This window comes from Leptodactylus fuscus, chromosome 7 (assembly GCF_031893055.1).
Source record: "Leptodactylus fuscus isolate aLepFus1 chromosome 7, aLepFus1.hap2, whole genome shotgun sequence".
Taxonomy (NCBI): domain Eukaryota; kingdom Metazoa; phylum Chordata; class Amphibia; order Anura; family Leptodactylidae; genus Leptodactylus; species Leptodactylus fuscus.
The window spans coordinates 51,251,945-51,267,320 of NC_134271.1; the positions used below are offsets into that span (position 1 = coordinate 51,251,945).

General features: G+C 44.7%; 1 protein-coding gene across 1 annotated transcript in view; it reads right to left on the reverse strand.

Annotated features, from left to right (window-relative positions):
- Positions 1-15,376, reverse strand: part of CDYL2 (chromodomain Y like 2) — a 74,958-nt gene that overhangs the window by 18,678 nt on the left and 40,904 nt on the right. The window lies entirely within an intron of this gene.

The following is a 15,376-nucleotide window of genomic DNA, read 5'->3' on the forward strand; positions in this document are numbered from 1 at the left end:
TTCTAAACCCCATAACTTTTTTATTTCTCCGCTCCCAGAGCCATATGAGGTCTTAATTTTTGCGGGACAAATTTTTCTTCATGATGCTACCATTAATTATTCTATATAATGTACTGGAAAGCAGGAAAAAATTCAAAATGGGGTGGATTTGAAGAAAAAATGCATTTCTGCGACTTTCTTACGGGCTTTGGTTTTACGGCGTTCACTGTGCAGACAAAATGATATATCCCCTGTATTCTGTGTTTCGGTACGGTTCCAGGGATACCAAATTTATATGGTTTTATTTACATTTTGACTCCTAAAAAAAAATTCCAAAACTGTGTTAAAATTTTTTTTTTTCTAAAAGTCGCCATATTCTGACAGCCGTAACTTTTTTATACGTAAGTGTACGGGGATGCATAGGGCGTCTTTTTTTGCGGGGCCGGGTGTACTTTTTAGTTCTACCATTTTCGGGAAATGTTATTGCTTTGATCACTTTTTATTAAAATTTTTATCAGAATCCAAACAGTGAAAAAACGGCGGTTTGGCACTTTCGACTATTTTTCTGGCTATGGCGTTTACCGAACCGGAAAAATATTTTTAAAGATTTGTAGAGCGGGCGATTTCGGACGCGGGGATACTTAACATGTATATGTTTCACAGTTTTTAACTACTTTTATATGTGTTCTAGGGAAAGGGGGGTGATTTGAACTTTTAATTCTTTTTATATTTTTTTATATATTTTTTTACTTTTTTTAAAAAATTTTTTTTGCATTTATTAGACCCCCTAGGGGTGTTGAACCCCAGGGGGTCTGATCACTAATGCAATGCATTACAATGCTAATGCATTGCAAAAAAGCATCCTTTCTTTTGCAGGCTGCATAGACCAGCCTGCAAAAGAGAGGATTTGCAGACAAGCCTGGGAGCCTTTACAAGTCTCCCGGCTGTCATGGCAACGGGACGTCAGCCCTGGAGCATGCTCCAGGGGCCGGTGATCCCGGCCAAAATAACGGCGCCCATGTGCCGCCGGGAAAATGGCACCTCCGGCGCCTTTGACCGCGGCGCCGGAGGGGTTAATGCCTCTGATTGGTCCGGGGACCGATCGGAGGCATTAGAGCCGGTTGTCTACTGCTTAAAGCAGTAGACACCCGGCGGCTATGGCGGCCGCCCGGCTCCCGGGCGGTCGCCATAGTTACAGACCCGACATGTGCCGTACTATTACGGCGCATGTCGGGAAGGGGTTAAAGTGCATGGACCTCATTATAGTCTATGGGAACTGTGCGCTTTAACTGAACAGCACTTGCAGCTGCGCTGACAAAAAGTCAGCTCCCTCGTAACAGCAAGCTGCCAGCTCTCCTGACACGCAAGGACGAGCCTGCTGCAGAACCTTGATTTGCCGAATGCTATACACTGAATAGCATTCGTCCAATCAACGCTGGCTCTGAATCTAATATTTACTGCGAATAGCTAGTAGTATTCGATCGAGTATGAATATTTCGAATACCGTAGCCTTATTTGTTAAATAAGTTGAATATTTATTTTCGCTAGAAGTAGAAGAATGGTATACAATGTACACAAAAAAGTAAATTTTGCTCCTTTTACCTAAAACAAAATTGTTTTTATATGTACTATTGCACGTAAACATATTAAAATTTGCTTTCCTAGTTTTTTTGATCACATGAACTACACATTTATATAGTTTTTCAACAAAAATGAAGTTTTATACAGTTTTATATTCATCAAGGCTTATTTTCTGGAAGAAAAAATGAAGTCCAGCAGAGCTTTTGATTCCTTAAAACCTCTGTTTATTGGTAAATTCTTAAAAACATTCGGATGATCAAGTCAGGAGTGTTTCTTTATGGAGACCATCCATTTCCTTGCATGATCATCCGAATGTTTTTAAGAAATTACCAATAAACAGAGTTTTTAAGGAATCGCTGGACTTCATTTTTATTTCCTTTCTTCGTGTGACTACATTCCAAGTCGGTGGAATATCCAGAGCCCATGCGACTGAGCTCAACCAAAGAGATGTGAGTCTACCCTTCGTTCACATTAGAAAATAATAGTTTTTCTTTTGGGCTGTGTTTTCCCTTCCCCTATTCCCTGCATTTTGTAGTTTTATTTTCTGGACCCCTGGTTCATGTGTAAATTAGCCAGTAGTTTAGTATAGTAGAGGGCTGTAAACATTTTTCTTTTTAATTTAGCTAGGCTCCCTGCTGAGACTGAGCAAACATTCAGGAAGTAGTTTGATGGGAGGGGGTGGCAGGGAATTACTTCTGCTCACATAGTGTAAATGCAAAGACGGTTTCACGTTATATTTTGTAGATATAAGTGATGATACAAGTCCTAAATGCTTTCCTTATCACAGTGTAACTCCCAAACAGTCATTTCAGCATGGAGATGCTGGTACTTGTCACTTGTCGAGGAGCAGCTAGAAATCATAGGTGTGACTTTAATTAACGTGACTACAGCATCAGGCATCAGATAAGGCAACGTAAAAAGGTAGCTTGGCGACGTCTAGGGGTTAAAAATATTGATGACCTACCATAAGGATATATCAGGTCGGACCCTCCCCAATTAGCTGTTGTCAGCAGTCAATACAGAGAATGGAGCAGTACTTGCAAACTCTGAGGGCACACAGCCACCCAAAACTATGTGTCACCTATAGTAAAGAATTACTTTTTTTTGACTCTTCAGTCTTATCAGTCAGTTTTATCTCCTTGTACTTTAACATACATTAATATAATAAAGTTGCGCTGATTATTTTACTTTTAGTTTTGTATAGGTATTTGTTGTTGGACTAAATAGTGGAGCACACTATGGTTGATATGGAGTAAACTAAAACATACAAACCCAAGAGAACTACCAGAAATAAACTGAAAGAAGAATATATTCCCATTTTAAATAGTTCATAGGGGATGTCTTGGTTAGAAACCATTCATATAAATGCTGCATTAGGTTCTATTGAGAAGGATGGCACACTGCAATCCGTTTTCTAACGTAGTGCCAAGTAGCTCCCTGCTTATGTCAGCTTTGGACTTCAGTGGATACATGGCACATCAGTGGGCTCTGGTTAAGGTGTCGTTACCCGTAGTGACATTTGTCACGTACGATGAGTCCCCTACTGATTTGAGTACCAGTCATTTTACCCAGTGATGTATTCTTGTTTCGGTCAGCAGGATATATTAAAAAAAAACCTAAAAGAAATAATAACCTGCGGAGCCCTCCCGACTCTGACTGCTAACACCTAAGTGTGAAAACTGTTTGACAGTTAGAGTCACTGCCAGCAACTAAAGAACCAGTTTTGCTCTGTTAAATTCACAGAGCCACCTGTGCAGGTCAGAGCAGCCGCTACAACAATTAAACTGTCTAGCAAGAACTCCTGGCGTAGACAGAGACCGCCTAAACCCTGTGTGCTGCAGTTTCACCCAACCACAAGGCAACTACTGCCAAAGCAACTAGCTGTGTGAACCCAGATTTAGACGTACACAGCTAGCTAAGGCCTACAGAGATTTTCCCCACTCAAACACACAAGGTAGCATGCTGCCCAACTAACAGTGGCATTGCTATCACTGGGGGAATATTGCTAGCTAGGCCAACTAACATTTCTTGAGGCTGGAACCCGTACACGTGCGCGCACACGCACGCACAGCAATTAGGTTTTGTGATTTGATCTTAGAGCACCGGGAGTCCAGACCAGCCCCCTTATATAGGCAAGGGGCGGTCACAAGTAAAGAGCCCAGCTGCCCACGCCCGAGAGTCCATTGGTCGACAACTATGTCAGTCAAACAGTCGCCCACACCCGGCTGTTGCAAGGCAGGTTAACCCTTTCCACGCTGGGCTGTGCAGAGGAACAGGCTGCGACGTCCATATCATGGCGGCACCTGCTGCACAATCTTAACAATTCTCCTTTTCAGTCCGCCTTGTGTGTTGTGATTTTTAATTTACTGTCTCTATGGTTCTTTAATTCCAGGACTGAAAACAGGAACAAATAAAGCTGCTCCCTACAACAAGACGGCAGTCAATAGGAAAAGAACTGCGTACATAAGAGAAAAGGCTACATTCATCTGTACAATAGGAAAAGGCCTGAAAGCAGCTTCATATAACACTGAGGTCTCGCTCACTGTCCATGCAGCCAACAGGATTCCACCAGTAGACATCTAACAAGGTTACACAGACAATACAGTCAGCTTTTCACAATGTGCTATACCAACAGTATAAATGAGCCATACAGATTCACCAAGTAAAGCAGAACTTTCAGCAAGAAGACAAGTATTGGAAACCTTCAAATAGTTCTCTGGAGTTTAAAAGCTTGAGAGAGAGCAGTTGTCCCAAGGCCCCATGGATGCCATCTCCTGCCATGTCAGGATCACTTGAATGGGGCTGTGTTGCAATTGGCCAGTATCCAACATGTTTTCATCAGTAGCGGGGTTATTCACTCATGATAACATTATGGCATTTCCTATAGATTAGTGGTTTTCGTGTATTGCATAACTACCGTACTACCCCACTCTACTAACATACATGAACCTATCCCCCCTTCAGCAGTAGTATGAATGAGCAAACACTCAAACCAAGTAATACAGATAGGATTAACCTTTGTACCTGTTGAAAACATTGTGAGAAATCCATAAACAGAAAAAAATGTCTGGATATGCCTTAAGCCCAGGGAGAAAACCTAGATCACAGAAGCAAATACGAAGTTATCTGTATAGGATATATCTGGACATTCCCTAGTACCGCAATGATCAGACTGACCAATGAACAGCATGTGTCCTCAAATATAAGACAAAACTGCTATTGTCACCCTAGTTAAAAGTATCTATGCGGTGCAACTACAGACGGACACATAGGGGTATACTACGATTAGAGATGAGCAAACAGTGTTCTATCGAACTCATGTTCGATCGGATATTAGGCTGTTCGGCATGTTCGAATCGAATCGAACACCGCGTGGTAAAGTGCACCATTACTCGATTCCCCTCCCACCTTCCCTGGCGCCTTTTTTGCTCCAATAACAGCGCAGGGTAGGTGGGACAGGAACTACGACACCGGTGACGTTGAGAAAAGTAGGCAAAACCCATTGGCTGCCGAAAACATGTGACCTCTAATTTAAAAGAACAGCGCCGCCCAGGTTCGCGTCATTCTGAGCTTGCAATTCACCGAGGACGGAGGTTTCCGTCCAGCTAGCTAGGGCTTAGATTCTGGGTAGGCAGGGACAGGCTAGGATAGGAAGGAGAAGACAACCAACAGCTCTTGTAAGAGCTAAATTCCAGGGAGAAGCTTGTCAGTGTAACGTGGCACTGACGGGCTCAATCGCCGCAACCCAGCTTTCCCAGGATCCTGAATGGAATACACTGTCAGTGTATTCCCGTATACCCGATATATACCCCGATACCCGTTCCAACGGTGTGCCCCCCCACCTTCACCCCAGAAATACCCTGCAAGTCCCCTAGCAATAGAATTGGGGCTATATACACCCACAATTTTTACTACTGGTATACAGTGCCATTGTCTGACTGGGAATTCAAAGAATATATTGGGGTTATAAATACCCTCATTTCTTGCTACTGCCATATAGTGCCAGTTTCTGACTGGTAATTCAAAGAATATATTGGGGTTACGTGCACCCACAATTTTTACTACTGGTATACAGTGCCATTGTCTGACTGGGAATTCAAAGAATATATTGGGAATACAAATACCCTCATTTCTTGCTACTGCCATATAGTGCCAGTGTCTGACTGGGAATTCAAAGAATATATTGGGGTTACGTGCACCCACAATTTTTACTACTGGTATACAGTGCCATTGTCTGACTGGGAATTCAAAGAATATATTGGGAATACAAATACCCTCATTTCTTGCTACTGCCATATAGTGCCAGTTTCTGACTGGTAATTCAAAGAATATATTGGGGTTACGTGCACCCACAATTTTTACTACTGGTATACAGTGCCATTGTCTGACTGGGAATTCAAAGAATATATTGGGAATACAAATACCCTCATTTCTTGCTACTGCCATATAGTGCCAGTGTCTGACTAGGAATTCAAAGAATATATTGGGGTTACGTGCACCCACAATTTTTACTACTGGTATACAGTGCCATTGTCTGACTGGGAATTCAAAGAATATATTGGGAATACAATTACCCTCATTTCTTGCTACTGCCATATAGTGCCAGTGTCTGACTGGGAATTCAAAGAATATATTGGGGTTACGTGCACCCACAATTTTTACTACTGGTATACAGTGCCATTGTCTGACTGGGAATTCAAAGAATATATTGGGGTTATAAATACCCTCATTTCTTGCTACTGCCATATAGTGCCAGTTTCTGACTGGTAATTCAAAGAATATATTGTGGTTACGTGCACCCACAATTTTTACTACTGGTATACAGTGCCATTGTCTGACTGGGAATTCAAAGAATATATTGGGAATACAAATACCCTCATTTCTTGCTACTGCCATATAGTGCCAGTGTCTGACTGGGAATTCAAAGAATATATTGGGGTTACGTGCACCCACAATTTTTACTACTGGTATACAGTGCCATTGTCTAACTGGGAATTCAAAGAATATATTGGGAATACAAATACCCTCATTTCTTGCTACTGCCATATAGTGCCAGTTTCTGACTGGTAATTCAAAGAATACATTGGGGTTACGTGCACCCACAATTTTTACTACTGGTATACAGTGCCATTGTCTGACTGGGAATTCAAAGAATATATTGGGGTTATAAATACCCTCATTTCTTGCTACTGCCATATAGTGCCAGTGTCTGACTGGGAATTCAAAGAATATATTGGGGTTACGTGCACCCACAATTTTTACTACTGGTATACAGTGCCATTGTCTGACTGGGAATTCAAAGAATATATTGGGGTTATAAATACCCTCATTTCTTGCTACTGCCATATAGTGCCAGTTTCTGACTGGTAATTCAAAGAATATATTGGGGTTACGTGCACCCACAATTTTTACTACTGGTATACAGTGCCATTGTCTGACTGGGAATTCAAAGAATATGTTGGGAATACAAATACCCTCATTTCTTGCTACTGCCATATAGTGCCAGTTTCTGACTGGTAATTCAAAGAATATATTGGGGTTACGTGCACCCACAATTTTTACTACTGGTATACAGTGCCATTGTCTGACTGGGAATTCAAAGAATATATTGGGAATACAAATACCCTCATTTCTTGCTACTGCCATATAGTGCCAGTGTCTGACTGGGAATTCAAAGAATATATTGGGGTTACGTGCACCCACAATTTTTACTACTGGTATACAGTGCCATTGTCTGACTGGGAATTCAAAGAATATATTGGGAATACAAATACCCTCATTTCTTGCTACTGCCATATAGTGCCAGTTTCTGACTGGTAATTCAAAGAATATATTGGGGTTACGTGCACCCACAATTTTTACTACTGGTATACAGTGCCATTGTCTGACTGGGAATTCAAAGAATATATTGGGAATACAAATACCCTCATTTCTTGCTACTGCCATATAGTGCCAGTTTCTGACTGGTAATTCAAAGAATATATTGGGGTTACGTGCACCCACAATTTTTACTACTGGTATACAGTGCCATTGTCTGACTGGGAATTCAAAGAATATATTGGGAATACAAATACCCTCATTTCTTGCTACTGCCATATAGTGCCAGTGTCTGACTGGGAATTCAAAGAATATATTGGGGTTACGTGCACCCACAATTTTTACTACTGGTATACAGTGCCATTGTCTGACTGGGAATTCAAAGAATATATTGGGAATACAAATACCCTCATTTCTTGCTACTGCCATATAGTGCCAGTGTCTGACTGGGAATTCAAAGAATATATTGGGGTTACGTGCACCCACAATTTTTACTACTGGTATACAGTGCCATTGTCTGACTGGGAATTCAAAGAATATATTGGGGTTATAAATACCCTCATTTCTTGCTACTGCCATATAGTGCCAGTTTCTGACTGGTAATTCAAAGAATATATTGTGGTTACGTGCACCCACAATTTTTACTACTGGTATACAGTGCCATTGTCTGACTGGGAATTCAAAGAATATATTGGGAATACAAATACCCTCATTTCTTGCTACTGCCATATAGTGCCAGTTTCTGACTGGTAATTCAAAGAATATATTGGGGTTACGTGCACCCACAATTTTTACTACTGGTATACAGTGCCATTGTCTGACTGGGAATTCAAAGAATATATTGGGAATACAAATACCCTCATTTCTTGCTACTGCCATATAGTGCCAGTGTCTGACTGGGAATTCAAAGAATATATTGGGGTTACGTGCACCCACAATTTTTACTACTGGTATACAGTGCCATTGTCTGACTGGGAATTCAAAGAATATATTGGGAATACAAATACCCTCATTTCTTGCTACTGCCATATAGTGCCAGTGTCTGACTGGGAATTCAAAGAATATATTGGGGTTACGTGCACCCACAATTTTTACTACTGGTATACAGTGCCATTGTCTGACTGGGAATTCAAAGAATATATTGGGGTTATAAATACCCTCATTTCTTGCTACTGCCATATAGTGCCAGTTTCTGACTGGTAATTCAAAGAATATATTGGGGTTACGTGCACCCACAATTTTTACTACTGGTATACAGTGCCATTGTCTGACTGGGAATTCAAAGAATATATTGGGAATACAAATACCCTCATTTCTTGCTACTGCCATATAGTGCCAGTTTCTGACTGGTAATTCAAAGAATATATTGGGGTTACGTGCACCCACAATTTTTACTACTGGTATACAGTGCCAATTTCTAACTAGGAATTCAAAATGCGCAAGGCTCCCGGAAAGGGACGTGGACGAGGCCGTGGGCGAGGTCGGGGGAATGGTTCTGGGGAGCAAGGTAGCAGTGAAGCCACAGGGCGTCCCGTGCCTACTCCTGTGGGGCAGCAAGCATTGCGCCACTCCACAGTGCCAGGGTTGCTTGCCACATTAACTAAACTGCAGGGTACAAACCTTAGTAGGCCCGAGAACCAGGAACAGGTCTTGCAATGGCTGTCAGAGAACGCTTACAGCACATTGTCCAGCAGCCAGTCAGACTCTGCCTCCTCTCCTCCTATTACCCAACAGTCTTGTCTTCCTTCCTCCCAAAATTCCGAAGCTTTACAGAACAATAACCCAAACTGTCCCTGCTCCCCAGAGCTGTTCTCCGCTCCTTTCATTGTCCCTCAACCTGCCTCTCCACGTCACGATTCCACGAACCTAACAGAGGAGCATCTGTGTCCAGATGCTCAAACACTAGAGTCTCCTCCATCTCCGTTCGATTTGGTGGTGGATGACCAGCAACCCACCCTCATCGACGATGATGTGACGCAGTTGCCGTCAGGGCATCCAGTTGACCGGCGCATTGTGCGGGAGGAGGAGATGAGACAGGAGTTGGAAGAGGAAGTGGTGGATGATGAGGACACTGACCCGACCTGGACAGGGGGGATGTCAAGCGGGGAAAGTAGTGTGGATGTTGAGGCAGGTGCAGCACCAAAAAGGGTAGCTAGAGGCAGAGGTCAGCAGCTTAGGCGAAGCCAGGCCACACCCGGAATCTCCCAAGATGTTCCAGTTCGTACCCAGCCCCGAAAAACTCCCACCTCGAGGGCACGTTTCTCGAAGGTGTGGAGTTTTTTCAAGGAATGCGCCGAGGACAGATATAGTGTTGTCTGCACAATTTGCCTCTCGAAATTGATTAGGGGCTCTGAGAAGAGCAACCTGTCCACCACTTCAATGCGCCGTCATTTGGAATCCAAGCACTGGAATCAGTGGCAGGCAGCAACGGCAGGACAAAGGCCGCCTGCCGTTCACGCCACTGCCACTGCCTCTGCCACTGCCACTGCTGACTGTGCTGGCGATGCACTCCAGAGGACGAGCCAGGACACCACTTCATCTGCCTCCGCCACTTTGTTGACTTCTACCTCATCCTCCCCTGGTCCTGTCTTATCTCCTTCTCCTGCACCATCAAAGGCACCATCAGGCGTTTCTTTACAACAACCCACCATCTCTCAGACATTGGAGCGGCGGCAGAAATACACTGCTAACCACCCACACGCGCAAGCCTTGAACGCCAACATCGCTAAACTGCTGGCCCAGGAGATGTTGGCGTTCCGGCTTGTTGAAACTCCCGCCTTCCTGAACCTGATGGCAACTGCGGCACCTCGCTATGCCGTCCCTAGCCGTCACTACTTCTCCCGGTGTGCCGTCCCCGCCTTGCACCAGCACGTGTCACTCAACATCAGGCGGGCCCTTAGTTCCGCGCTTTGCACAAAGGTCCACTTGACCACCGACGCGTGGACAAGTGCATGCGGACAGGGACGCTACATTTCACTGACGGCACACTGGGTGAATGTAGTTGAGGCTGGGACTGCTTCCCAAACTGGCCCGGTGTACCTCGTCTCCCCGCCTAACATTCCTGGCAGGGACACGAGAAGAACACCCCCCTCCTCCTCCTCCTCTACCGCCTCCTCCTCCGCCACCGCCTCCTCCTCCGCCACCGCCTCCTCCTCCGCTGTTAGATTGACCCCAGCTACGAGTTGGAAACGTTGCAGCACTGGCGTTGGTAGACGTCAGCAGGCTGTGCTGAAGCTGATCAGCTTGGGGGACAGACAGCACACTGCCTCCGAGGTGAGGGATGCCCTCCTCGATGAGACGGCAATATGGTTTGAGCCGCTGCACCTGGGCCCAGGCATGGTCGTTTGTGATAACGGCCGGAACCTGGTAGCAGCTCTGGAGCTTGCCGGACTCCAACATGTTCCATGCCTGGCCCACGTCTTCAACCTAGTGGTGCAACGTTTCCTAAAGAGCTACCCCAATGTTCCAGAGCTACTGGTGAAAGTGCGGTGCATGTGCGCCCACTTTCGCAAGTCGACAGTAGCCGCTGCTAGCTTAAAATCTCTCCAGCAACGCCTGCATGTGCCACAACACCGGCTTTTGTGCGACGTCCCCACACGCTGGAACTCAACGTTTCAGATGTTGAATAGAGTGGTTGAGCAGCAGAGACCTTTGATGGAATACCAGCTACAAAACCCTAGGGTGCCACAAAGTCAGCTGCCTCAGTTTCACATCCATGAGTGGCCATGGATGAGAGACCTTTGTGACATCCTACGGGTCTTTGAGGAGTCCACAAGGAGGGTGAGCTCTGAGGATGCGATGGTGAGCCTTACAATCCCGCTCTTGTGTGTTCTGAGAGAATCCCTGATTGACATCAGGGATAACTCAGATCACACAGAGGAGTTAGGGATAGCATCCGATCCGTCACAGCTGGAGAGTAGGTCCACACATCTGTCCGCTTCACTGCGTTTAATGGAGGAGGAGGAGGAGGAGGAGGAGGAAGAAGAGTTGTCCGATGATGTGATGGTGATACAGGAGGCTTCCGGGCAACTTCGAATCGTCCCATTGTTGCAGCGCGGATGGGTAGACATGGAGGATGAGGAGGAAATGGAGATTGAACTTTCCGGTGGGGCCAGAGGAGTCATGCCAACTAACACTGTGGCAGACATGGCTGAGTTCATGTTGGGGTGCTTTACAACCGACAAGCGTATTGTCAAAATCATGGAGGACAACCAGTACTGGATCTTTGCTATCCTTGACCCCCGGTATAAAAACAACATCTCGTCTTTTATTCCGGTAGAGGGGAGGGCCAATCGCATCAATGCTTGCCACAGGCAATTGGTGCAGAATATGATGGAGATGTTTCCAGCATGTGACGTTGGCGGCAGGGAGGGCAGTTCCTCCAGTAGGCAACCAAGTTCTCACCGGTCCACACAAACGAGGGGCACACTGTCTAAGGTCTGGGACACCTTGATGGCACCCCCTCGCCAAAGTGCCGCCACGGAGGGTCCTAGTGTCACCAGGCGTGAGAAGTATAGGCGCATGTTGCGGGAATACCTTTCCGACCACAGCCCTGTCCTCTCCGACCCCTCTGCGCCCTACACGTATTGGGTGTCGAAGTTGGACCTGTGGCTTGAACTTGCCCTATATGCCTTGGAGGTGCTGTCCTGTCCTGCCGTCAGCGTCCTATCTGAGAGGGTGTTCAGTGCAGCCGGTGGCATCATCACTGACAAGCGCACCCGTCTGTCAGCTGAGAGTGCCGACCGGCTCACTTTGATAAAAATGAACCACCACTGGGTAGAGCCGTCATTTTTGTGCCCACCTGTGTAAAGCACCCCAACATGAAACTCCATGTCTGTACTCAACCTCTCCAATTCCTCCGCATCCTCATACTCATCCACCATAAGCGTTGCACAATTCTGCTAATACTAGGCTCCCTCCACCCTGATTTCCCCCAACTCTGCTGGTTAGAGGCTCCCTCCACCCTGATTTCCACCAACTCTGCTGGTTAGAGGCTCCCTCCACCATGAATTTGCCCAAACTGGGCTGTTTAGAGGCTCCCTCCACCATGAATTGGTCCAAACTGGGGTTTTTAGAGGCTCCCTCCACCATGAATTGGTCCAAACTGGGCTGTTTAGCGGCTCCCTCCACCATTAATTGGTCCAAACTGGGCTGGTTAGAGGCTCCCTCCACCATGAATTTGCCCAAACTGGGCTGTTTAGAGGCTCCCTCCACCATGAATTGGTCCAAACTGGGTTTTTTAGAGGCTCCCTCCACCATGAATTGGTCCAAACTGGGCTGTTTAGAGGCTCCCTCCACCATGAATTTGCCCAAACTGGGCTGGTTAGAGGCTCCCTCCACCATTAATTGGTCCAAACTGGGCTGGTTAGAGGCTCCCTCCACCATGAATTTGCCCAAACTGGGCTGTTTAGAGGCTCCCTCCACCATGAATTTGCCCAAACTGGGCTGTTTAGAGGCTCCCTCCACCATGAATTTGCCCAAACTGGGCTGGTTAGAGGCTCCCTCCACCATGAATTGGTCCAAACTGGGTTTTTTAGAGGCTCCCTTCACCATGAATTTGCCCAAACTGGGCTGGTTAGAGGCTCCCTCCACCATGAATTGGTCCAAACTGGGTTTTTTAGAGGCTCCCTCCACCATGAATTTGCCCAAACTGGGCTGGTTAGAGGCTCCCTCCACCATGAATTGGTCCAAACTGGGTTTTTTAGAGGCTCCCTCCACCATGAATTTGCCCACACTGGGCTGGTTAGAGGCTCCCTCCACCATGAATTGGTCCAAACTGGGGTTTTTAGAGGCTCCCTCCACCATGAATTTGCCCAAACTGGGGTGTTTAGAGGCTCCCTCCACCATGAATTTGCCCAAACTCTGCTGGTTAGAGGCTCAATCCACCCTGATTTTCAAAACAAATGTTGGTGCCAACCTCAACTTACTACAAGGGCCAAATTCACTGCTGGTGACAAGCTCTCCTCACTGCAAGTGCCAAATACACATGTTTCAAGGTGTTTTCCTACTGTCAGAGAGGTGGTATTGAGTGTGTAAAGTGTGTAGTTGTTAGGCTGTGATGTTGGGGTAATAGAGGGTCTTTGGTGTGTTAGATGCCCCCAGACATGCTTCCCCTGCTGTCCCAGTGTCATTCCAGAGGTGTTGGCATCATTTCCTGGGGTGTCATAATGGACTTGGTGACCCTCCAGACACGGATTTGGGTTTCCCCCTTAACGAGTATCTGTTCCCCATAGACTATAATGGGGTTCGAAACCCATTCGAACACACGAACATTGAGCGGCTGTTCGAATCGAATTTCGAACCTCGAACATTTTAGTGTTCGCTCATCTCTAACTACGATCTGTAAATATATTTTCAACAAACTGTGACACACACCTATACTATATAAGTAGAGATGACGAATTGGCAAAATGAACTTTCATTATACGCTTACACCATTGCTACACAGACAAGCTGAGACATCAGCTCCAATTCAGAAGAAAGATCAACCATCTACAAAGTGGGGAGGCGGGAAATGGGAAGCTCTCGAATGTGGGAACTATCCCAAGGACATGATCGAGAGGTTCAGATACTTTCTTTCTATATTCATGTTTATTAATGTGTCATGTTCAAATATGTTACACTGAGCAAACAAAGGAAAATTGTATGATTAATGCAACATATGATATTGAATCATTGGAAGCTGTGTAAACTTGTCTACATTATTAATGTAAGTGCAGCAGTCAGGAAATTCAATGGGTAAGTCAGTCAGCTGAAATATTGTACTCACAGAGTCCAGGCACATCCTAAAATAAATAAATAAAATAAAATCAGCCCATAATACTGCTGCTGTGAATGCACAACTCTCATGTCGCCACCTTCTGACTTCCACCAGGCCATCAGAATGATGGCTCTAAACTCTTTAGAAGTAGAGTAAATGAGCTTTCACTTGGACGGAAGAGTTTGCAGTTCACTATTAGAGTTTTCTCCTTTGGCTAATACAGTAATTATAGGTAAGAAGAAGATATAAAGTGTCATTACTACCTGTGTGCTCGAAAGTCTAATCTGAACAGACCTATAAAGAATTAGAAAGAAAGAACCAAGAAACTGATACACTGGTAACTAGCTTGTGTTCCCATGAAATTTCTTAACTGTGCTGAAATATAAGGTGGATGCTGGCTATATACTACAGATACAAACAGTCGTGACGACATTCATGGCTGTTAACCCTTTACATGCCATAGTGAAGTGCAACCATAGCCATTGGTGCCACCATTTTGGACCTTCAATGTCATAGTGTATTTTACAATCCACTTTAATAAAGTAATTTTGAAATATTGTATCAGCAATCTGACTCTGCTTTTCCCTACAGAACACATAAAAATAAACATGTCAAGTCCACACATCCAAAAATGTCTGAACTATCATAATAAAATAAGTATAGCTCCCATACAGTGAATGCTGTAGCGGCAAATCAAAATGGCCAAATCAGTTTTTTCACCAGTTAACCTAGTAAGAAAATACAGTAGAATAAAAAGTGATCAAAATAATAATAATAATAATAATAAATTTTATTTATATAGCGCCAACATATTCCGCAGCGCTGTACAATTTATAGGGTTCAGATACAGACATACATAACAAAGAACGTCATTTCACACAATGGGACTGAGGGCCCTGCTCAAAAGAGCTTACAATCTATGAGGTAGAGGGGGTGACACAAGAGATAGCAGGGGCGGCATTGCTTATACAGTGTTCAGACAATTTTGTGCATTAGGAATTGTGATAGGCTTGTCTGAAAAGATGCGTCTTTAGTTTGCGTTTGAAATCTCATATATTCCCAAACATTGTATCAATAAAAGCAACGTCTTGTTCCGCAAAAAAGGACAACTTACCCTGTTCTGGAAATGGAAATATTAAAAAAGTTCAAGGTGTCACAATACGGCGGGACAAGGAAATTTTTGTATTCTTCAAGGTTTTTAATTTTTTTATTAAAACATGAAATATCCCGTATAAATCT